A 26747-nucleotide genomic window follows, 5' to 3' on the forward strand; every position below is an offset into this window, starting at 1 on the left:
AGGAAATCAAGTGGTTTAAAGTTGCAAGTGGTGGCCACCAGCTTTGTTCCCTGTACGTTCAGAAAGTGGGGGCAATATAATTGATGACATTTTATTTAGATGCAAGAATCAATTTTTCAAAAGAAGACAGAGTTAACACTCAGGTGTTTAAAAGAAGTGAGAATTTCCTTTGGATCATGATTTTTTTTGGGGGGTTGGTATTTTTTTCTTTTCTTTTTTTATATTAGGTATTTATTTCATTTACATTTACAATGCTATCCCAAAAGTCCCCCACACACTCCCCCACCCACTCCTCCAACCACCCACTCCCATTTCTTGGCCCTAGCTTTCCTCTGTACTGGGGCATATAAAGTTTGCAATACCAAGGGGCCTTTCTTCCCAGTGATGGCCCAGCTAGAGACATGAGCTCTGGGGCTACTGGTTAGTTCATATTGTTGTTCCACCTATAGGGTTGCAGATCCCTTTAGCTCCTTGGATACTTTCTCTAGCTCCTCCATTGGGGGCCCTGTGATCCATCCAATAGATGACTGTGAGCATCCATTTCTGTGTTTGCTAGACCCCGGCTATATATGATATATATATCATATATATATATCATATGATATATATATCATATATATATATCATATATATATATCATATATATATATGTATATGATATATATATATGTATATGATATATATATATATGATATATATATATCATATATATATATATCATATATATGATATAGAGACAGCTATATCAGGGTCCTATCAGCAAAATCTTGCTAGTGTATGCAATGGTGTCATCGTTTGGAAGCTGATTATGGGATGGATCCCCAGATATGGCAGACTCTAGATGGTCCATCCTTTCATCTCAGCTCCAAACTTTGTCTCTGTAACTCCTTCCATGGGTGTTTTGTTCCCAATCCTAAGAAGGGGCAAAGTGTCCACACTTTGGTCTTTGTTCTTCTTCAGTTTCATGTGTTTGGCAAATTGTATCTTATATCTTGGGTATTCTAAGTTTCTGGGCTAATATCCACTTATCAGTGAGTACATATTGTGTGAGTTCTTTTGTGATTGTGTTACTTCACTCAAGATGATGCCCTCCAGGTTCATCCATTTGCTTAGGAATTTCATAAATTCATTCTTTTTAATAGCTGAGTAGTACTCCATTGTGTAAATGTACCATAATTTCTGTATCCATTCCTCTGTTGAGGGACATCTGGGTTTTTTCCAGCTTCTGGCTATTATAAATAAGGCTGCTATGAACATAGTGGAGCATGTGTCCTTCTTACCGGTTGGGACATCTTCTGGATATATGCCCAGGAGAGGTATTGCGGGATCCTCCAGTAGTGCTATGTCCAATTTTCTGAGGAACCGCCAGACTGATTTCCAGAGTGGTTGTACAATCTTGCAATCCCACCAACAATGGAGGAGTGTTCCTCTTACTCCACATCCTTACCAAAACTGTTGTCACCTGAATTTTTTATCTTAGCCATTCTGGCTGGTGTGAGGTGGAATCTCAGGGTTGTTTTGATTTGCATTTCCCTGATGTTTAAGGATGTTGAACATTTTTTCAGGTGCTTCTCAGCCATTCGGTATTCCTCGGATGAGAATTCTTTGTTTAGCTCTAGGCCCCATTTTTTAATGGGGTTATGTGATTTTCTGGAGTCCACCTTCTTGAGTTATTTATGTATATTGATATTAGTCCCCTATCTGATTTAGGATAGGTAAAGATCCTTTCCCAATCTGTTGGTGGCCTTTTTGTCTTATTGACAGTATCTTTTGCCTTGCAAAAGCTTTGCAATTTTATTAGGTCCCATTTGTCAATTCTCGATCTTATGGCACAAGCCATTGCTGTTCTATTCAGGAATTTACCCCCTGTACCCATATCTTCGAGGCTTTTCCCTACTTTCTCCTCTATAAGTTTCAGTGTCTCTGGTTTTATGTGGAGTTCCTTGATCCACTTAGATTCGACTTTAGTACAAGGAGATAGGAATGGATCAATTCGAAATCTTCTACCTGAAAACCCACAGTTGTGCCAGAACCATTTGTTGAAAATGCTGTCTTTTTTCCACTGGACGGTTGGATCATGATTATTTTAAGATTTCTATTACGCATTAATAAGAGACCCTGTGGAAGTAATGAGATATGGGAATCTGAATCATAGGAAAATAGTATAGTTTGTAGTAAAATTATTGTTTTGAAGGTCTGCCCCAAACTCTAGTTCTTATAAGATATAATTAACTAAAAGGGTCTTGAGTATAAGAAGTGTACTGCCCTATTAACGATAAACTCTCTTGGTTACCTCCTCAGGTACCAAATCTCTTTCTTTCCCTTCACAGTCTACCTTCTCCCACGGTTTTTTTCTACTTTCTGGTCATTTCTCAGTTGTCTACATCAGGCTTAATGTTATCAGCTGCAAAAACTGGCCACTTTCTGTTGTAAATCTACTTTTCAGTTTTCATAATGATTTATGTGGTTCGTTAGCCTTTGACACTCTTTACCCAGCAATGGACTCCTTCTTTAGTTTTTGTTTCCCTATTTTTAAATTTATTTATGACTGAAAAAAAATAGGTGTCTTGTTAAACCTCACAGTGGATACCTGCAATCTCACTGTTTAGGAAACTCTGGCAGAAGTATCACAAGTCCAAAGCTAGCCTAGACTACATTAAAAACAAAAACAAACCAAACTAAAACAAAACCAAAAAAAACCCAACAACTAAAAGTGACAGGGCACAGCTTTAATTCCAGTACTGGAGAGGAAGAGGCAGATGGAATTCTCTGAGTTCAAGGCCAGCTTTATCTACATAGAGAGTTCCAAGACAGCCTGGGCTACATAGTGAGACTGTCTCAAAAATAAAATAAAATAAGACAGGCAGGCAGGCAGGCAGGCAGGCAGGCAGGCAGGCAGGCAGGTACGTGGAGACCATCCTGACACTTTCTCCTTCAATCCTCATATCTAGGACTTGTCTCAATCTATCACCTTCACCTCCTGTGTTATTGTCTGGGATTGTATTAATGCTTTGTATATGGCTGCTTCATTCCTTGTTTTTAGATTACAAGTCTTTTTTTTTTCTTTATTATTTCTTTCTTTGTCACTTTTTTTTGTTTCTTTGTCTCTCCATCTGTTTGTTTCTTTTTCTTTTTATTGTTTGTTTGTTTGGGGCAGGGTTTCTCTGTGTAACCCTGGCTGTCCTGGATACTCACCTGCTTCTGCCTCCCCAGTGCTGGGATTCAATGCTTGTGCCATCACCATCTGAATGCAGAGGACTTTTTAACCATCCTATCTAAAACAAATCTTCATTAACATATTGAGGATCCCATTATCCTCTTGATAGTCCTTAGAGTATTAATCACAGTCTGTATTATCTTTACTAATCTGTGAAATTATTGGTTGTCCTTCCTCAACTAGCATATTGGAAAAAAGGCACCTTGTCTTTTCTAATAATTGCTCTCCACCCAATACCTTGTATATGGTCTAATACATGAGGGACTTAACAAATATCAACTAGATCAGTAGTTCTCAACCTTGCTAATGGTGTGACCCTTTAATACAGCTCCTCATGTTGTAGTGACCCTCAACCATAAAAACTATTTGTTGCTACTTCCTAACTGTAATTTTGCTACTGTTATGAATTATAATGTAAATGTCTGATATGTAGAATATCTGCTACATGACCCCTGAACTAGATGCATGAACTTTTTCTGTATTAAGTATACTTTGATGCTGATAAGCAGATATGTCGTATGGCTTTAAAAATCAAGAATGATTTCACTCAAATGTCTCCATAGCAACTATTGAGATGATTTTGTAATTTTTCTCTTGTGATCAGTTAGTATGGGAAATTATATTAATAGACTTTGTAGTATTCAACTATTCCTAATTTCTAGATGAAAAATTGTTTGTTGAGCATTGTTCCCTTAATACATTGGCAGACCCTCTTTCTCAAGCATGTGATACGGATGCATAAACCGCACAAAAAGGCTTTAAGACTCACTATACTCTGATGAATATTCAAATATTGATATGAAAATCTCATATATATGTATACATATGTGTGTATATGTAATGATATATAATATACATAATATATGTATATGCAATTATATATATTACCAAAACATTAAAACTTTAACTCCTCGACCATAAACAATATAAGAATTCTGGAAGTTTGCAAATTTTGTTTTGTAGCCTCCTTTGCAGGTATTTTTTTTGTTTTGTTTTTTGTTTTTTGTTTTTTCAAGACAGGGTTTCTCTGTGTAGCCCTGGCTGTCCTGGAACTCACTCTGTAGACCAGGCTGGCCTCGAACTCTGCCTCGAATCCGCCTGCCTCTGCCTCCCAAGTGCTAGGATTAAAGGCGTGCACCACCACTGCCCAGCCAGGTTTGTTTTTAATCATGTGTTGTTAGTTAATAGTTAAGAGAAACTGGAGGAAAACTGAAGTGTGAGCTCAGGGAAGACAGACTCCTTTTACAGTCAGTCTACATCTTTTTCTTTTGGTACTCTCAGAACCAGCATCATGGTGTCTACTAAGATGTAGCAGCCACAGTAGTAACATTCTGCAGAAGTCTGAGTCCTAGCTCTAAACATAGTGACAGCAGTAGTAGCTCGAAAGGCATGCCTATGACTAAAATGTGAGTGTTAGGTTTGTGAGGCCTCTGCTGTAGGTTCTTAGATTTTGCTAACACCAACCTCTTCCTTCTTCCTTCCCTGATTGGGGGGTGGTGGTGGTGGTGTCTGCTTCTTATACCTATTACGCCCACATTATTCCCAACAGCCCACTGTATTCATTCAGCACCTTAAACAAATTAAATTTTTCTGTGAGAAGTTTTTCTCTCTTGGAAGGATGCTTAATGATACACTAATCTTAGTTATTACACCATTTGTGTTTTTAAAAAAGGTTTCTTCTAAAAGAGAATATTCATTTTGTCAATAGAGCTAGGTCATATTTTGTTATAATATTTACTTCTAGTTCTTTCAAGCTGTTTGTATGTTGAGCATTCTTAATCTCATATAGATTTTGGTTCTTGTTAACCCTTTTTCTTGTTGTCTATACTGCCTTTTGGTCTTTTTTTTCTAAGGAAGATACTACTATTGATGTCTATGAATTCTTGTTCTATTTACTATAATTATATTTATCTAATAAATTGATTCTTCCTGTTTTCTTTGCTGATTTTTGGCTTCACCAGTGAGTTATCTAACCATTTGTTCTCATCTTCCATATTAAGTTAAGAACGATGCTTAAAGATATACCATTTTCTCTGATTATTGCTTTAGTTGTTTTAATAATTCTTCATTACACAGATTGTATTCATTACCTTTTATATATTCTTTGAGCTAGCGGCCCCTTTGGTGTTCTAGAAGTCTTATATTATAGTCTTTTGTTGGCCAGAGTTTTGTCTTCCAAACTTTCAGTCAACTGCTTTTAGTCAGCTATGAATGGAAAAAACAAACAAACAAACAAACAAAAACCGCTAAATGAAAACATTTCCACCACATTAATTTATGCCATTCTGAACAGCTCCATGAAATCTTATGCCTTCCTGGCCATTCCTCCTGGGCTGGGACATATCACTCTGTGCAGTGCATCCATACTGTGACTAAGCTCTCTTCTATTCATTTATTAATTAGCTATCTTGGTGCAGATGAAAGACTACAGTGTTTCAGTTCCTGTATTTAACTAGTAATGAGCCAGTCTGCAGGTTCATGAGTAGTCAGGCTTTCTGGCAACCTGACTACAGTATGCTGTTGCATTTTATTATTACTTGTTGTAGTTAATCTTATTGTACTAATTTATAAATTAAAGTTTATCATAGTTGTGTATGCATAGGAAAAATACAGTATATAGAGACTTCAGAAAAATACAGTATATCTTAGGTTTTAGGCATTCGAATGTGGGTCTTAGAACATTTTTCCCAGATGAAAGGGGTAGCTGTAATAAAAGTGGGCTCAATTTGTTTGTTATTAACAGGTTTTTATCACATTGCCATCAGAAAATATACAGTTTATGGTTTTTAAAAGATTAATTTAAATATTTATTATATGTAAATACACTGTAGCTATCCTCAGACACCCCAGAAGAGGACATCAGATCTCCTTATGGATGGTTGGGAGCCACCATGTGGTTGCTGGGAATTGAACTCACAACCTCCAGAAGAGCAGTCAGCGCTCTTAACCTCTTAACCGCTGAGCCATCTCTCCAGCCCCCAGTTTATGATTTTTTTCCATTGGCGTATTTATTAACATTTTCTTTGCTTATGTTTTATCTCTCATTTCTAATTCCATATTCATTTGATTGAACCTAAGACATATTGTAATGTCTCTGGAATGGGCCATAATATGAATAATTAGTGACATCTTACAGGTAAAATTGGCAACACTTTCATTTTCTTTTTTTCAAATTTTTTAAAATTTTCTTTTATTAGACATTTTCTTTATTTACATTTCAAATGCTATCCTGAAAGTTCCCTATACCCTCCCCCAGCCCTGCTCCCTTACCCACCCACTCCCACTTCTTGGCCCTGGCGTTCCCCCTGAGGCATATAAAGTTTGCAATACCAAGGGGCCTCTCTTCCCACTGATGGCCAACTAGGCCATCTTTTGATACATATGCAGCTAGAGACACGAGCTCTGGGGGTACTGCTTAGTTCATATTGTTGTTCCACCTATAGGGTTGCAGACCCCTTCAGCTCCTTCTCTAACTCCTCCATTGGGGCCCTGTGTTCCATCCTATAGATGACTTAGATCCTACAATCTGACGGCAGTTAAGTGTGTTGTATGTAAATTATTCCACACCTGTAACATACCTCACTGTTTCTATTGAAAGCATGGGAGCAAGCGTCGGTGTCGCTGTCCATCTCCTGCTGGATCATTACTGATCTATCAGATTGTGGACGATATACTGGACTTGAAGACACACTTTCAAAACAGCCTTTAAAAGAATGTTTTCCTCATAAGGCCACCAGTCGCATCCTATGAGTCACGATTTAATTAAATACCAAAGGTATTTGCCAAATACTATCACTTTAGCTATTAGGATTTCAACACAGGCACTTTTATGGGAGAGAACACAATGACTCCACTCATATCAATGGAAATTCATATTTTATCATTGAAAATTCTCTTTACCATCTTAATGTTTTTGTTCATCTTTGTTTTAACCCAGGATTAGCAAATTTTAATCTTGGTGACTTTTTTCCACTTTATTCCATTCCTCTGTAATGCTTTTGATCATTATTTAAATTTACATTTTTTAAAATTGGATTTTGTCAGATCCCACATTCCCTGAGTCTGTTACTTTATGTCATCTCCTGGAACTCCTAATCAGCTGAATCTTTTCATTAGATGAGTTTTCCTAGTTATAATATATGTGTCTATACGTATACATACATATACATATGCATGTATGAATAAGTATATGTATCTGTATCTGTATATGTGTATGTATATGCATATGTATAAACTCACAGACATCTGCCTATCTCTGCTTCCCAAGTGCTGGGATTAAGGCTGGCCACCAACACACCCCACTGTACTTTTGTGTTTTATTTTAATTTTGGTTTTTTCTTTTGTGTTTTACAACACTTTTTAAAGCACATCCAGACAGCATCTCAGCTGGCTATAACTTAGCAGGTCCCATTTTCCTTCAGCAGTCTGAAAGCTTAGTATGTACACTGGCTGAGTGACCTGGAGTGCAGTCTGCAGGCTCCCTGCATTGTCCAGCTTTATTTTATGGCTGTCTCGAAGGTTGAGTAAAGTCGTTGCTGAGGTTGAGTAACTTTAGCAGTGGATTCTGTTTACCACGTTTACTCGACTTTCCCCTTGAACTGGCATACCTCTGAACGCCACAGATCCATGGCTTCCTTTATTCCAAAGAGTTTCCTTTTTAATTGAGTCACTGAATATTTTCTACTTGAGGCATTTTTTTCCCTCAGTTCACTAACATTCCTGTCTCTCTTCTTTTCCCTTCTATGTTCTATGTTTGCTCAATCAATAGTACACATTTCTCACACTGTTTCCAGAGTTCTTGCTTCTAATATAGGAATTTCTACTGTAGTTTTTATTCTTCAAGTCAGCAGTGTTTTAAATTCTTATAGATTTCTCTCCCCCCTCTCGTTTCCTCCTTCTCTCCTCCCTCTCTTCTCTCTCTCTCTCTCTCTCTCTCTCTCTCTCTCTCTCTCTCTCTCTCTCACTGTGAGTGTGTGTGTGTGTTCTGTCTGCATATGTGACTGTCCTATTGTCTGAGGAGGTCATCAAAATGAACAAAAATCTATTTGCCATCAGATCCTCCCAGAACTAGAGTTGTAGATGGTTGTGAGACAGCATGGGTGCTGCGAATTGAACCTGGGTTCCCTGAAAGAATAACAAGCCCTTATAACTGCTGAGTCATCTTTCCATCTCACAAGAATAATTAACATTTTTTTTTCCTGAAATATCCCTAGCTGGCCTGAAACTCACTAGACCAGGCTGATTTCGAACTCAGCTTTAGTTTTGAACAATCCAAAATGCTTTGTTTTTTAAATATTTTTTCTAAAATTATCCAAAAGATGCCAACATTTGCTAAAATGTATCTGTGGGTACTTGGGTAGCCACAAGTGATACTTTATAATTTTGTTATCATTTGGTTTGGTTTTGTGTGTTGGTGGTTTCTTTTGTGTTCATTCTGCTTTGTTTTTCAAGACAGGGTTCCTCCATGTATCCCTGGCTATCCTGGAGTTCACTATATAGACCAGGCTGACCTCCTGCCTCTCTGTTCCAAGTGCTGGGATTAACAGTGTACAACACCACCACTAGGTGATATTCTGTGTTTTAAAGTAGACTTTCCTTTTCCAAGCAATGTCAGAGTCTTAGCACAACTGGGTAGGAAGTAGAGTTTCCATAGAATACTGTGTCCACACTCCACACCTTTACTCTTGCTAGAAACATTCCTGACTGTTGTGGTACATCTGTTACAATCAGTGAGTTTACAGTGACAATCATTCTAACCCACAATCCCTTGTGAACATTGCAAGTATGGTTTGGATTTCTCTGTTTGTTTTTGTTATTAGCCGTATTTCCCGAGGTCTGCAATCACACCTTCATCTCTTTCTCAGCATCTTATCGCCACTATCTTTCTTGAAGTCCTTTTTGATTCTGCTTTGCAATTTTTCCATGTAATTTATTTATATTGTGTATTTCTTTTTAATTGAGGCCAGCTGCATTTTCCATTTGCGCATTGATGGTGCCTGTCTGTCTTAATTTTTCATCTAACTCATCATGAAACTACACTGGCTCAAATTGCAAACTCTTAAGTCCTGGACATGGCTCAGTGAGTAAATAGACCTGCCATCAAGCCAGATGAGCTGAGTTCAATCCCCAGGACCCACATGGTGGAAGGAGAGAACTGAGTCCAGGATATTGTCCATTGACCTCCATCTACATGCATGCCCAGACACATGTGTACACACATACACAATACAAAACAAGTAAAAATGTAACACAAATTTAAACACAATGCAACACTAACACAATGCAACACTTTGTATGTCACTTTGCTGCATGTGGACATTATGTCTGACCAATGAGATTAAAAAAAAGTTCTCTGTGGCTTTCTAGGGAAAAAACAGGATAGACAATTGTGGAATATATCTTTTGCTGTTATTCCTTCGTACTATCAATAAATCAGCTGCATATTTCAGGTGCAAGCCCATTTATCATCATAAGGAAAATAGCCACACATATGGAAAATAAAGCTTGAGTCTTCCAGAAATCTGTGTGTAACTGACATCTATGAGTCGTATGAGTCGCCATATCAGCCAAGAACTGTCTACATGTATCTGTCATCTTATATTAGAAAATCTTATCTCTATTTATTTAAGCTCCTATTCTTAATTTTCTGAGACATACAACAGAACAACATACTGACTGATTTCTGAGTTCCAGGCCAGCCTGGTCTACAAAGTAAGTTCCAGAACAGCCAGGGCTACACAGAGAAACCTTGTCTTGAAAAACCAAAAAAAAAAAAAAAAAAAAAAAAAAATTTACAGAGTCCAAGTGGAGCGAGCGAGTTGAGTGGTTGTTTGGTCTTGTCTTGGAAAACTGTAGCCCTTGCAGCATGGCTGACCAACTGACTGAAGAGCAGATTGCAGAGTTCAGAGAAGCTTTCTCACTATTTGACAAGGACGGGGATGGGACAATAACAACAAAGGAGCTGAGGGCAGTGATGAGGTCCCTGGGGCAGAATCCCACAGAAGCAGAGCTGCAGGACATGATCAGAGAAGTAGATGCAAATGGTACTGGCACACTCTCTGACAATGATGGCAAGAAAAATGAAAGACACAGACCGTGAAGAAGAAATTAGAGAAGCATTCCGTGTGTTTGAAAAGGATGGCAATGGCTATATTAGTGCAGCAGAGCTTCGCCATGTGATGACAAACCTTGGAGAGAAGTTAACAGATGAAGAGGTCGATGAGATGATCAGGGAAGCAGACAGTGATGGGGACGTTCAGGTAAACTATGAAGAGTTTGTACAAATGATGACAGTGAAGTCAAGACACTACAGAATGTGTTAAATTTCTTGTACAAAATTTCTTATTTGCCTTTTCTTTGTTTGTAAATTATCTGTAAAAGGTTTCCCCCCTACTGTCAAAAAATATACATGTATAGTAATTAGGACTTCATTCCTCCATGTTTTCTCCCCTTATCTTATTTTCATTGTCATTAAACCTTATTTTAGAAAATTGATCAATTAACATGTTGCATGTGGCTTACTCTGGATATATCTAAACCCTTCTGCAACATCTGGGTTATACCTCTTAAAAAGTAGCTTTTAAGAACTGTCAGAATGTTGTTGAAGTGTGGAGCTGTAACTTTGCATGGACTCTGGACAGTCGACAATATGTACTTAAAAGTTGCACGATTGCAAAAAAGGTATTTTTATCCAGGTACTCGAACACTATTTTTTGTCCTCCTGGTATTGTCCCCAAAACACTTTCTTTGATTGTTACTTGCTTTTTAACTTGTTTGTAGCCACTTAAAGAAAAGCTGCTTATGGCACAGTTTGCCTCAAATCCATTCCAAGTTGTATATTTATTTTCCAATAAAAATTACAATAAAAACAATTTACAAGCCGGGTGTGGTGGAGCACACCTTTAATCCCAACACTCGGGAGGCAGAGGCAGGTGGATTTCTGAGTTCGAGGCCAGCCTGGTCTACAAAGTGAGTTCCAGGACAGCCAGGGCTATACAGAGAAACCCTGTCTCGAAAAACCAAAAAAAAAAAAAAAAAAAAAAACCTAAAAAAACAATTTACAGACCTATTCCTAAGTCATGTTACTCATCTCTTCATAAAATTTTTGACTGGCTGAATGTTATATGTTGAAAATTTTCTGAAATTTCTTAACCACATATCTACCCTCTTGAAGCATATTTAATTCTTTACCTTTTTCTGTTTGTCTGTCTTTCTGTTGGTCTCTGTCTCCCTTCTTTGCCCTTTCCATTGTTTTTATTTTGGACAATACAGAAAATAAATGTCTTTAAATATAGGAATATCAGTTCTTTTAAATAACCTTCCAAACATGGATTTTCTAGGCAAAAGATAAGTATATTATAAACAGAAATGACCAGGATAATTTTCAAATAAGGCCACCAAGTTTCAGTTTCACCAAAAATTAATGATAATCTTTCTCCTTTAAATATTTATTGAATTAAACTAGATATGATACTACACTCCTGTAATCCCAGTACTCGGGAGGCAGAGGCAGGTAGATCTCTGTGAGTTCAAGGCCAGCCTGGTCTACAAAGCAAGTGCCAGGGCAGCCAGGGCTTTTAAACAGAGAAACCCTGTCTTACAAAACAAAACAGAACAGAACAAAACAAACAAACAAAATCTAAATATTTATTGAATTAAATGATTCTTAGAAACATTAGGACTGCAACAAACCCCAAGTAATCAAGATGTTGAGTCCAGGAGGGCAGCCTTTGGCTTTGCCTGGAGATTCTTCCAAACTTCTATTTCATGCAAAGGACAACTGAAATAGGGTATTTCTTCCTCAACAAATCTGAATAGAGAGAGGGGGGTAGAGAGTGTCAGAGGGTCAGCTCTTGGGTTAACCAGGCCTGGTAGAGCTTTGTCCAAGCAATGCATGTGTTTCCTAGGGCTGTGATAATAAAGTGTTATAGATTCAGTTATTTGTAACAAAAGAAATTTTCTATCTGAGTTCTAGAAGCCAGAGGTCCAAAGTCAAGCTACTGAAGGAGTCCTAATATTGCTTTATTCCCGAAGTTGATTTGTTCCATGCCTCTCTTCAGCCTCATGTGTTGGCAAGCCTCGTTCTATTTATAGACATATTACTCTTATCTCCACTGCCATCACCCTATACTCTCCTTTCTTGTTTGTTCTCACATGGTGTTCATTCTAGTTAAGGTGCAACTCGAACCCATTATGATCTCATCTTAAGTAATCATGTACTCAAAAATTCTACTTCCAAGTACATTCACATTCTGGGGGCCTGGGACTATTCAAGCATAACACTATTCAGAACAGTGAACTCTGTTTGCCCTTTTGCCCAAGCTCACAGCCATGCTTCAGTCAAAATATATCATGCACAGTCTTGACCCATTCCAATTTTGAGTCCAACATCTCAACTCTTGGAGAATTTCACATACAGTGAAATATGATTATATACAGCCCTGATTTTCTTCCTCCAACTCTCCCCATATCATTGTTGTGTTCCTGTCCTAATTTTACACCCTCTTCTTAAAGCAATAGTCATTAGTGCTGCACACATGTGTGTGGGTGTGTGGCTATCCAGTAGAGCATGGGCAATCTACCAGTGACTACACACCCAAAGAATGATTCTTCTTCCCTTCTCCAGTAGCTTACAGATGCCAATAGTTTCTTGGTTCTTAGAGGTGGGGCCTTGTGAGCTCTTCTCCATCCATGATGAAATTTTGATGACTTAGGTTATTTAGGTCTTATGCAGGTATCTACGGCTGCTGTGAGTTCATTAGTACAATAACTATGCCATTATCTGGAGAGAGTATTACACAACACTCCTCCCCATCCTCTGGCTCTTACATTTTTTTCTGCTTCCTCTTCCTTGAGTGATGTTCCTTGCATCTTGGGCTGGGACAAGGGAGGATTGAGGGATCGATAAAGATCTCATTAATGGATGGGTATACACAGTCGCTTATTCTCAATGTTTTGACTACTTATGAATCTCTATATTGACTGCTGCCCATTGCACAAAGAAACTTCTCTGACCAAGATAGGAGACCGCTTGAGTCACAACATAACTAGTAAGCAAAATAACAGTAATAGGTTTCACAATTAGGCCTGTAACCTCCTCAGTTATGGAGTCTTAAAACACTTTTTAAAATTTATGTATTTATGTATATGAATGCTTTGCTTCACATACATGCACCACATGCACATGGAGGCCAGAAGAAGACACTGGATCGCTGGGACTGGAATTAGGGGTGATTGTTAACTATCATGTATACTTTGAACCAAATCTATGTCCTTGGCAAGAACAAGTGCGTTTAACTGCTGAGTTCTATTTCCAGCCCCTACCCACCCATCACAGCCCTGAACTTTTTTCTTTACATCTAGACAACAGCCCCTCCCTGCCTTATCAGTCTCCCCAACCCCGCACCTCCCCTATCTACCCCACCCACTTCTCTTCTGTTTCTCTTCAGTAAAGGGCAGGCATCCCATGAATACTAACCAAACATGGCAAGTTGCAGTAAGAAGAGATACCTCTCCTTATATTAACGCTGAACAAGGCAACCCAGTAGGAGGAAAATGGTCCCAAAGGCATGCAACAGAGTCAGAAACGTCACCAGTTCTCATTGCTAGGAGTCTCACAAGAAGAAGCAAGCTACACCACTGTAACATATATGCAGAGGGCCAAGGTCAGTCCCATACATACTCCCTGGCTGTCCATTCAGTCTCTGTGAGCCATGATGAGACCAGGTGAGCTGATTCGGTGGGTTTCCTTGTGGTGTCCTTGATGTCTATGACAGCTATGGACTTTTGAGCATGATTATAGCACAGGCACGGATTCCCTCCAGTAGTGCAGGTCTCAAATCAAAACAGAGACAGATTAGTTACTCTGAGAGCAGTCATGTGACTGTTGCACTAGAGGGTACATCTTCCCTTTAAGGTTGGTATTCTACAGTTCAGGAACAAATGCTAGATATGGCCATTGATTTCTTTTCTCTCTCAGCCTACATAGCACATTATAGAACTATGGAAACTAGCTGGTAGGGAGGAATTTTCCTTGTCAATTTCATATTAGTTTCTCTATATTCTGTACCCAAAATGTGTGTTCTCAGCAACAGGGTCTTATAAACCTGCTACGGCAGGTAAAACTCTCTTAGTCAATGTTCTGTTGCTCTGAAGAGACAGCACAACCATGCAACTCTTACAAAGGAAAACATTTCATTGATGCTGACTTACAGTTTCCTAGGTTTAGTCCATTATAGTCATGGGGGGAAACATGACAGTACATAGGCAGACATGGTGCTGGAGAGGTAACTAAGAGTTCTGCATTTGGATCAGCAGATAGCAGAGAAAGAGAGAAAGAGAGAGAGAGAGAGAGAGAGAGAGACAGAGAGACAGAGAGACAGAGAGACAGAGAGACAGAGAGACAGAGAGACAGAGAGACAGAGAGACAGAGAGACAGAGACAGAGACAGAGCCTGGTTTGAGCATCTGAAACCTCAAAGCCTGCTCCCAGTGACACACTTTTTCTAACAAGGCCACACCTCCTTAGGCCACTCCCTAAGCATTCAAATATGGGCCTATGAAGTCCATTCTTATTCAAACTGTCACAGTAACCAAAAACAACGGTAATAGCCTGTGCTGTTTGGGAGATCTCTGGAGCCTCCTTGATTAATAATTCATAGGGATGTATCCCATGCCTGGAGCTGTGACTTTTATTTAATAACTTATGTCTTCTAGGAGTAACATTTTCTACCCTTGCAGGGTACCACCATTTAAACTCACTTTGAAAGTAACCTGATTTCAAAATCCATTTCTTGGTTTATTATTCTGAATATCTAATTTAAAAAAATGTTTTAAACCTTTTTTTATGTGGATGTATATTTTATGTGTGTGAGTTTTTATGTGTGTGGGTATTTGATGTGTGTGGGTAATTTGCTTGTATGTATGTCTTTGTATCATGTGTGTGCAGTATCTTCAGATGCCAGAAGAGAGGGTGTAAGATTTCCTGGGACTGCAGTTACAGAACATTGTGAACCACCATGTGCATGCTAGGAACTGAATTCTGGTCTTCTGAACGAGCAACCAGTGTTCTTAACTACTGAGCCATCATCTCTCTTGTGCCTTACTGTTTTTATTTCCCCAAAGTCTATGTGGTCTCTGCTTGGCAGTCAGTAGCCTAGATTAAAATGGGATAAAATTTTGAATTTAGTTGTTTGTTCCCAGAACTCACATCTTGACTGCTTAACAGTTACAAAGGGCAGAAGGATGCTTCTTCTGATGTATATGATTCTTTTAATTAGTGTGAGATATCTATTTTCAAATTTTCTTCTTGTTATAGGTAAGAGAGTTGGTGGGGTTGCTAATGCCTATTTGTAAGTCATTCAGAGTTCCTCCTTCATTTTCCTGTCCTTAAATGGTGGCAGTTTGGAAAGGACCACAGCTTAACATGAATGTTCTGATTGTAGCCATGTTGATATATATATATATTCCCCTCAAAAAAATGGGTAAAATCCATGATACAACTGTTTTAGACTTTAAAGCAAAAGGAATGGTGCTTCCTGAGAGGTAGGAAACATACATGGAGAGAATTGCACTCACATCACCTTTTTGATCATGGTGCTGGAACGTGGACATGAAAATGACTATCCCAGGCTCACTGAGCTGAAGAGATCAGTGTTTGTCAGCTGATACACATGGAAGTTTTTGAGGGAACTGAATGAAACAGGCTCTTGAGCAGCAGTTTCCAACCTGTGAGTCCTGACCATTTTGGGGGTCCAGTGACTCTTTCACAGGGGTTGCATATTAGATATCCTGCAATCATATATTTACAGTATGATTCATAAAAGTAACAAAATAGTAGTTATGAGGTAGAAACAAAAACAGTTTTGTGGTTGGGGGATCACCATAACCATAGCAATAGGAGCTATATTAAAGGTCTCGGCATTAGGAAGGCTGAGGACCTCTGGCCTGTAACTGATATTGTCTTAGGACACAGACAACGACAAAGGTGGTAGACAAACTGATTTCAAAGGTTACTTTAAAGTTATAAATATCAAGACGTATAATAAGACACAGTGTAAAAGGCAAATAAGGAACTGAATATACAAGCAAAGCTAGAAGTGCCAATCAGTTTTCAATATAAAGGCCACGAGACTGTAATGGGACAAAGAAGTTTCAAAAAGACTTGCTAGAGCAAATTGTCATCCATGTGTTAAAAATAAACTTACCAAACACCATACATAAACACTGCTTGAGCTAAATCATAGCTAAATCTAAGCAAACAAGAGAAAAATGCACATTTTGAGAATGAAATGTAGGGAAGGAATTATCATTACTTTGGTGAAGACACAATAGAAATTAATTAATAAAAAGTATAAATTGAGCCTGGAATGGTAGCACATGTCTGTAGTTCCAGCTAATTTGGAGACTGAGGCAAGGTGACTTGAGTTCAGGAGTTCTGGACTGCAGTGTGCTATGCGGATCTACTGTGTGTCCTCACTAAGTTTAGAATCAATATGGTAACATTGCAGGAGTCAGGGACCACTAGGTTTCCTAAGAACAAGCTTCGTCAAAATGAAAACTGCTTATCCAATATCAATTAAGAAAATACAAACACAAACCAGTTTGGGAGAAGAAGATATTCACAATGTATTCGTCTCACAGGGGCTTACACCCAGAATTCATAAAGAATGCTTTCAATAATAAAATGAAAAACAGTCCAATTTAAATCTGCATAAAAAATTGAAAAGAATGGTTGTTAGCTGGGGGTTGGGGACTGGGGAAAATTCATCAAAGAGATATAAAATTTTAGTTAGGAGGAATAAGTTCAAGAGATTTATTGTACATCATGACGAAGATAGCTAAGAATATATTATACCCTTGGAAAAATCTAAAATTACATATAAACTGTTCTCACTACAAAATGATAGCTGTGAGAGGTAATGAATATGTTAATTAGCTAGACCAGTCATTCTACAATGTGTATATACTTCAAAACAGTATGTGTAGATAGTAAATACATACAATTTAGTTAAAAATTAAAATGTATATATACGTTAATAAAATATATGAAAAGACCCCCATGAAAGAAAAATATATGAAGACTAATAAGTACATGAAAATGTGTTCAACATCAAATGAAATTTAAAACTACAATATCATGCCACTCCATAATCACTAAAATAGGTTAAATTAAGTCCAGTAGCATTACATTTTGGTGAGGATATAGATGAACTGAAATTCAACTCTCATGCCATGGTGTAGAATTGTACAACTATTTTGGAAAAATGTCATTTTCTCATAAACTGAGACCTAATAACTGTTGTATAGTCACTGATTCCACTCCGATTTATTTCACAAACAGACTTGTCAAGAGTGGTTAAAACCACTCTGTTCATAATAACCTCAAATGAAAGCAACCAAATACCTATTACCAGAAGACTGGGTAGCCCTCAGTGGGAATCATTGATGACAAGGAGGCAGAAAAAATATGAGTCAGAGAATGGGGAGGAGTGCTATGTGATACTGTATTTTGAACATGACATGGACAGCACTGCACTCATGACCTCATGGCAGCTATGGTTATCTGCAGAGACCCCCCCCCCTCCCCACAAGATCAAGTAAGCCAAAGTTCTGCCACAGCAGGGGTAGATTGTCTCCAGGCCCCACCCCTTACTGTGAAGCTATTGGCAGTTGATAGCTGATGAGAGAGAGAGAGAGAGAAAATCATTCTTTGAGGCTAGGACCACTGGAAAGATTCTTTTGCACCACACCCTTGTACACATGGGTAGCACTCACTGTTCTTACAGGACTATCAAAAGAAAACAAAGACACAAAGTTAGAAGGGAAGACATTGGGGAGGGAAGAGTAGGAGGAAGGTATGGGGGTAGTATGACCATAGTTCATTGCACATATATATATATATGAAAATTTCTAGAATAAAGAAAATATTGAGGCTGGAGAGATGGCTCAGCGGTTAAGAGCTCTGACTGCTCTTCCGAAGGTCCTGAGTTCAAATCCCAGCAACCATATGATGGCTCACAACCATCCATAATGAGATCTGATGCCCTCTTCTTCAGTGTCTGAAGACAGCTACAGTGTACTTACATTAAATAATTTTTTAAAAAAGAAAATATTGAATAAATAAGTTGCAATATATTTACAAAGTGGAATAATAGTAAAATGAATGAATTGACTATACCTTGTGCTGACTGATGTTTCTGTCACCTTGAAATAAGCTAGGATCATCTAAGCAAAGGGAACCTCAACTGAGAAAATGATTTCATAAGATACAGTTGTAGGGAAGCCTGTAGGGCATTTTCTTAATTAGTAATTAATGGGGGAGGGGTCAGCCCATTGTGGTTGGTGTCATCCTTGGGCTGGTAGTCCTGGGTTCTTCTATAAGAGAGTAGGCTGAGCAAGCCATAGGGAACAAGCCAGGAAGCAACATCCCTTCATGGCTTCTGCATCAGCTCCTGCCTCCAGGTTCTTATGTTTCTGCCTTGCCTTATTTCAGTGGACTGCCATTCAGGATATGTAAGCCAAATAAGCCTTTTTCCTCCTTAAGTTTCTTTGGGAGCACGGTGTTTCTTTCATCGTAACAGTACAAAAGTAACTAAGATGTACATAAAATATCACATAGAAATAAAGAAAAGAAATTAAAATAATCTGATAATTTGTTTCCTTGATATTCAGTTACAAGTTTTTTTTTTAAAACCACTGTTGTAGTTTTTAAATTATGTATATGTGAATGTGGTTAGGTGTACACAATTGTAGGTGTACACAGAAGCCAGAGCAAAGCATTGGATCCCCTGGATCTGAAGTTACAAACATTTGTGATCTGCCTGGCATGGGTGCTGGGAATCAAACGCTGGTCCTCTGTAAGAGCACAAGGCACTCTTAACCATCAAACAATCCTTCCAGTCCCTGTATACTCATAACCTCTTACCAGGTACATGGCTTGTGAATATTTTTCCTATACCATAAGTTATTGTTCTTTCTGTCAGCTTATTCCTTGATGTGTAGCTGACTCTGAGTTTGTCACAGTCCCATTTGTTTGTCGCTTCCTTTCTTGCTGCATGTTTGAGGTCATAGACAAGAAATCATTGTCAGACCAATGTCAAGGAGCTTACCCTAGGTTTCCTTAGGTTTGACACTTGCAGATCTTACACTGGAATCTTTAATCCATTCCAGGCTTATTTCTGTATCTTGTGTCAGACAATGCTCAGATTTCTCTTTTACATATGAGCATCCAGTTTCTTCACTACCACAGAAACACAACTGATTTTTTCATGCTGGTTTTATGAATATAAGTACAACTTCACTTGCTGGTTCTTACAGTATTTAGTGGTGTCTCTGGGGTTTTCTGTATGTAAGATCGTGCCACCATCAAATAGGAAGTCTGACTTTCTCTTTTCCACTTTGTAAGCCATTGCTTACATGAGGACTTCCTGTACTATGAGAAATAGAAATAGAAGTGGCAAAAGTGAGTACTTTTGTATTATTTCTTATCTTAGAAGAAAGGCTTTTTAACTTCTCCCCATTAAGTACGATATTAGCTGTGGATTGGTCATCCGGGGCTTTTATTACACTGAAGTTGCCAACTTCTGTATGCGTACTTTTCTGAGATTTTCTTTTTCATCACTGAAAGGCAACTCTCTACTAAACTGGCAAAAATATGATTTAAAAACATCCATAGGCATCTAGATATTTGTCTCCTTGCCCTCCCCCCAGAAGATATGCAAGTGACCAGCAGGTATATGAAAAGGAGTTAACATCTAGGACATGCAAATCAAACTCGTAATGAGGTATCTGATACCTGTTAGAGTATTATCAAAAAGTTAAGAGATGGTGAGTAGTGGTAAGGATATGGAGAAAGGATAACTCATATGCTGTTCACAGGGCTGCAGATGGGTATCTATGAAGAATGGTATAGGAATTCTTTAAAAATGACATTAGAATGACCATTTGTTTGTTTGTCAACTTGACACAAGTTGTGTCAAGTCCTCTAGGAAGAGAAACCTCTATTGATGCATTGCCTCCACCAGTGTGCCTGTAAACACATATGGGGGTGTTTTCTTGGTTGATGGTCGATGCTGGAGGGCCCAGCCCACTGTGGGTGTTTCTATCTATCTTAGTTATCTTTTTGTTGCTACAAAGAGACACCGTGGTCAAAGCAACTTATAAAAAAATGTATATAATTTGAGATTCACAGGTCCAGAGGGTTAGTGTCCATAGCTACCATGGGCGAGGGGAGGGGCATGGCAGCAGGCAGGCATGGATGGTACTGAAGCAGTAGCTGAGATCATACTGGACATCTGGAGCCATAAGCACGAGACAGAGGGAGCTAACCAGTAATAGCTTGGGCCTTTGAAATGTCAAAGTCCACCCCTAGTGACACACTTCCTCCAACAAACCCACACCTTCTAACCAGTCCCAAAAAGTTCCATCAACTGGAGTCCAAGCATTCAAATATATGAGCATATGGGAGCCACTCTCATTCATATCAAGACACGATCCCTGAGCAAGTGATCCAAGGTAGTATAAGAAAGCAGGCTGAAGCCGGGCGTGGTGGCGCACGCCTTTAATCCCAGCACTCGGGAGGCAGAGGCAGGCGGATTTCTGAGTTCGAGGCCAGCCTGGTCTACAAAGTGAGTTCCAGGACAGCCAGGGCTACACAGAGAAACCCTGTCTCGAAAAACCAAAAAAAAAAAAAAAAAAAAAAAAAAAGAAAGCAGGCTGAGCAAGCAATGGGAAGTTAGCAACAAGCAACAGTCCTCTATAATGTTTGCTTCATTCTGTTCATGCCTTGACTTCTCACCCTGATTTCAGTCAGTGATGGATTGTGATAGGGATGTGTCTAAGCTAACTCACCTTTTCCCTTCTAAAGTTGGTTGTGGTCAATGTATTATCACAGCAACAGAAAAATTCAATTGGACACATGCAATCTAGCAATTCTAGCTCTGCTATATATTCAAAAGTATCTTCAATAGAGATCTACATTCACATGCCCTTTGCATCATTATTCACTGTAGCCAAGACTTGGAAAACAACCGAAGTGTCTTCTGATAGTTTACATGGGAAAATATATGTGATTGAATATTATATAATGGTTAAAAAAAGAGAAAAATTCTGGTAATGATGAAATGAAATATACCAGAAGGCATTATGCTAAGCAGAATAACCCAGAATTAAACAAGAACTATTACATGATTTTATTTATACATGTAATGTAAACACTCTCAAAGTTTTAGAAATAAATGGCAGAACAGTGATTCTAGCAGCAGAAAGATAGAGAAAACAGGGAAATGTAGGGCAAAGGGTATGTTTTTGAAGTTTATAGCATGACTGAGTACAAGGGAGCTAACATATAACACGGATGCTGGTAGCCATGTTCATTTCAAGTAGTAAGCACAACACGTTGCATTTGCTTAACAAAGTGTGCACGTTGTCCCCGGCCATTGTTTTTCCTCGTCTTATTTTGTTATGAATGAACATTAACAAGCACTTGCTATAAACCCAATACTACTGAGCTAAGCATTTTGTATGCATTTTCTCATTTAATCTTTATAGTCACCCATCAATGTATTTCAATGTTCCCATCTCAAAAATAAGGAAGTTTGGACTGGAGAGATGGTTCAGTGGTTAAGCACACTGGCTGCTTTTCCAGAGGATCCAGGTTCAGTTCCCAGCACCCACATGGTAGTTCACAACTGTCTGTAACTCCAGTTCCAAGGGACCCAACACCCTCACATGTAATCAAAGCACCGATGTACATAAATTAAAAAAAAACTATATTTTTTTAAAAATAAGGAAGTTAAGAAAATGAAAGCTTAAATAACTTACTCTGGACATGGGACCTGAATTCAGCTCATCCTCATGGCACTACAGTGTGGTTGAATTCTTATCAACTAGTGACTAGATATAAAAAAAAAATGTAATTTACTTAAGATACAAAAATCTTGATGCAGTCAATGAAAATACTTGGCATACACTTCAAACACTACACACACACACACACACACACACACACACACACACACACTTTCTGTGGCAGATCCTCAAAATGGACCCTATAGGCATCACCCTAGGTTTACAATTACCCATCCAATGTTAAGAAAGCAGTCTCCCCTAAAATGCAGGGCAGTGAACCTTGCCCTCTGGAGAGCTTCTATCAGCTATGAGCTGAGAGTAGAATGTCTGGGGGGAGGGAGCAGTGTTTTCTGGATGAGTCCTTCCCCAGCCTCAGGACACTTCAGCATTGAAAGAATCTATTGAACACAGAACCAAGTTACTTTAAGGAAGGGGCCCAAGCAGCTTCCGGAGCAGTATCATCACAAGGGATAGTGACTGAAGGAGAAAGAGGGATCAGATCTTGTTGCCAGCCCAGCTGTGCTGACTTCTGCTCACCAACACAAGAAAGACCGTGGAATTTTCCTAACAGTGCTTGTAGTGGCAGTAGGAAAGTAAAGAGCTAATTGGAATTGATCAGCGTTGAGTCATTTTGCAGGGAATGAAGAACCTGAAGGCTCAGGAATCCTGTGCGATTTAGAAGACTGAACATCAAAGGAACCTGCATTACCACAGTGCTATTAAGGCACACTTTTCACTGTCTGGGCTCTGCACTAGCAAGGGCTAGCAATGTAGGAATAACGAATAGTGAATAAATTGCAACATTTACACCCTAGATTAAGTAACACCGCCTTTGAGATTCAACTAATAGTGTGTGTGTGTGTGTGTGTGTGTGCATGTGCGCACACATGTATGTGGTATGTGTACATATGAGCACACATGTATGTGTATTTATTTATTTATGTATTTATTTATTTATTTATGAATGCTATACCTGAATATAAGTATATATCAGAGATGGCTTGAAGAAAGCAATCACATTCTCTGGAACTGGAGTTATGAGATGGTTGTGAGTCACCACATGGGTACCAGGAAATCGAATCTGGTTCCTCTGCAAGAGCAACAAGTGCTCTTAACCATAAAGCTGTCTCTCCAGCCCCTCAATGATACTTTTGAGTATCCCCAGGAATAAACTCATGATTGTCCTTAGCCAGATAGGCACTTGCAAACAGACACAGAAAACCACTTCAGGACCCCTAGTTTATAACAGACCGCCTTGGTCTCTTGCTTCCAGTCTTTCTGCTATATTTGTTGCCATTTAAAAAATGTTTTTAGTTTAAATATTTACATTCAAAAGCTTATATTATGTATAATAGTTATATTAGCTACATTATATTATATATAATATTTATTTTAACTTAAAATACTTACATTATTTCCAAAGTCAGACAATAAAACGAGTCATGTTCAGGTAAGTTTCACTTTAATTCCGGTTTCCATCCCACTTCATTTCTCTTTTCTCTAGGTAGATCTTGCTTTTGTTTTTATTTTATGCAGATTGCTGATTTGCCTGCATGTATGTCTGTGTGAGGGCGTCAGATCCCCTGGAGCTGGAGTTACAGACAGTTGTGAGCTGCCACATGGTTGCTGGAAACTGGACCTGGGTCTTCTGGAAGATTAGTTAATGCTCTTAACCATCTCTCCAACTCTAGCAGATTTTGTTATTAGTCAGGTTTTCATTTGTCCTCTCTTCTTCAATTTAGTTTTGATAAATACAAGAACGTACATTTGTAATATTTTTCTTGGTACTTGATTTGTTTAAAAATGTTTGTCCTATTTATGATTTCATACATGTTCCCCTTTAATTATTCTTTCTTATCCTTTTTTCATTCTAGTCGAGCCCCTTCTTTCCAACAAGTCTCCCTCCTACTTCTATGTGTTTTTGGCAGGGATATGCTGTCTTTTATTTTGGTTGCATGGATGAGAATGTTAGGGGGCAGTGTTTACTTTTGAAAGAACCAGGAAATATACCTTGGGACTCTCCATGCTTTTAGGAGCCAATAACTGTTTATTGCTCCTTAGAAAGGAGTAAAACTTACACAGTGGAGCCAGGTTATGACTAACTGGGAACTCGATGGCCTAGGCACGTTTGATGAGGGTGTGCAGGGCAGCAATGCAGCAGGCTCACAGGGTAATCGAAGCCTGCACAGTTGGCAGTGCCCAGAGATGGCACCACCCACAAGGGGACCTCCCCACTTGATCAATAATTGAGAAAATACCTTGCAGTTGGATCTCGTGGAGGCATTTCCCCAACTGAAGCTACTTTCCCTGTGATAACTCCAGCCTGTGTCAAGTTGACAAAAAAATAGCCAGTACAATTGACCCCTTTGTCAACTTGACACAGAAATACATTACTAGTAAGCCTCAACCCTTAGTTCTTATTCATCCCCAAAATATTAAATAACTTTAAAAGTCCCAAAGTCTTTATATATTAAAAGTTCAATCCTTTCAAAATATCCAATATCTTTTAAAATCCAAAGATTTTTTTACAGTTAAAAGTCTCTTAACTATGGTATCCACTAAAATATTTTCCTCCTTCAAGAGGGAAAAATACCAGGGCACAGTCACAATCAAAAGCAAAATTTAAACTCCAACTGTCCAATGTCTGGGATCCAACTCATGATTTTCTGGGCTCCTCCAAGCGCTTGGGTCACTTCTCCAGCCATGCCCTTTGTAGCACACACCTTGTCTTCTAGGCTCCAGCTGCCTGTACTCCACTGCTGCTGCTGTTCTTGGTGGTCATCTCGTGGTACTGGCATCTCCAAAACACTGCAGTAACTAGGCTTCACCAATAGCCTCTCATAGGCTCTTTTCATGGTGCCAAGCCTCATCTCCTTTGCATGACCCCTTCAGTCCTGGGCCATCAATTGCAACTGAGGCTGCACCTTTACCAGTGGCCTTCTGTGGCCTCTCACAGTGCTGAGCCTCAGCTGTTCTGCATGACCCCTTCATGCCTTCAAAACCAGTACCACCTGGGTAACTCTTACACATTACCAAGTCCTGCTGCAGCACGAGATACAACCTTGGCTATCTCTGGAACACAGTCTCTGTGCTTTCAGAAAACACTTCCTAGAAGATGTCACCTCAGTGATGCTGCTCTCTTTTTTTTTTTTTTAAAGATTTATTTATTTATTATATGCAAGTACACTGTAGCTGTCTTCTCTCTTCTTAATCACCGCTAATTTCTTAGCTCTAGCTAACCAGCATCAATAGTCCCAGTAAGGAAAAGTTTTCACTTTAGTAGTTCTGGTATCTTGTTAATCACAGCTGATTCTTCAGCCCCAGCTAACCAGAACAACAGAATCTTCACAATCCAAAATAGCAATGGCCCTGAAAAGAGTCTTTAATTTTCCCTCTGAAATTACACAAGCCAGGCCTCCATCTTCTGCACTGTTCTCAACATTATCTTCCAAGCTCCTACACAACATCCCAAAGAGCTCTTAACACAGAATGGATCTTCTGGCCCAAAGTTCCAAGGTCCTTCTATAGTCCTCCCCCAAACATGGTCAGGTTGTCACAGGAATACCCCACTGTGCTGGTACCAATTTGTCTTAGTCAGGGTTTCTATTCCTGCACAAACATCATGACCAAGAAGCAGTTGGGGAGGAAAGGGTTTATTCAGCTTATACTTCCACATTGCTGTTGATCACCAAAGGAAGTCAGGACTGGAACTCAAGCAGGTCAGGAAGCAGGAGCTGATGCAGAGGCCATGGAGGGATGTTCTTTACTGGCTTGCTTCCCCTGGCTTGCTCAGCCTGCTTTCTTATAGAACCAAGACTACCAGCCCAGGGATGGCACCACCCACAAGGGGACCTCCCCTCTTGATCACTAATTGAGAAAATGCCTTATAGCTGGATGTCATGGAGGCATTTCCCCAACTGAAGCTCCTTTCTCTGTGATAATTCCAGCCTGTGTCAAGTTGACACAAAACTAGCCAGTACAATCGGCTTTTGAGAAAGTCACTGATTTTCCAAGCCACATAGGTCAAGATAGCCACTGGATTTGAGACAATAAGCAGCTTGCAGTGTGGCCTGTACTTCACAATGTTGGGAATGATGAACTGAAGATGTTCACGTTCGCTGGTCCAGGTGGAGTCGGCTCTCTCCCTCTTGCTGACAGCCCCTGCTGTGATGATGACCAGCTTGGAGTTTGCAGTCACACTACAGTCTTTGCTGGAGACAATTTTTGGTGTTTTAAGGAAGAAGCTGCCATGCTGGAGATCCATCATCTCTCCCTTTAGCATGTCATCACCAAGGGCAAGCTCATCTGCCAAGTCCTTTGTTAAGATACTGATGGCACAAGCCATGCCAACAACACCAATCCCAACAACTGTAATCTTGTTCTGGAGGACCTGTTCTTCTTTAAGAAGATTCACAATCAGCTGGTCCTTAAGGGTTGCCATCTTGGACTTTGAATGTTTTGAGACCACTAGTGCACAATGGGGGGTGGGGTGGGGTGGGGGGATGACGGGCGAGCAGCAGCATGGCTTGGGCTCTGTGACAGTGGCTCCAGCACCTAATTTTTTTCAAACCTTATATTTAATGTTGGTTCTTTAATACTTTAACCTCCTTTTTAGCCCACCACCCACCACAGGTAGTAGAAAAGAAAGGATACAGGGGAAGTGGACCTGTTTAGAAAGGTTC

General features: G+C 39.2%; 2 pseudogenes; one reads left to right on the top strand and one right to left on the bottom strand.

The window, feature by feature from the left end:
* The first annotated feature begins 10066 nt into the window (after positions 1-10066).
* LOC110286675 (calmodulin-alpha pseudogene) lies at positions 10067-10554 on the top strand (annotated as a pseudogene).
* A 1363-nt stretch (positions 10555-11917) lies between these two features.
* On the bottom strand, positions 11918-26506 carry LOC147004848 (L-lactate dehydrogenase A chain pseudogene; annotated as a pseudogene).
* Between the last annotated feature and the right edge of the window lie 241 nt (positions 26507-26747).

Source organism: Mus caroli, unplaced genomic scaffold, assembly GCF_978045245.1.
Source record: "Mus caroli unplaced genomic scaffold, Mus_caroli_1 scaffold_5, whole genome shotgun sequence".
In the NCBI taxonomy this organism is placed as follows: Eukaryota; Metazoa; Chordata; class Mammalia; order Rodentia; family Muridae; genus Mus; species Mus caroli.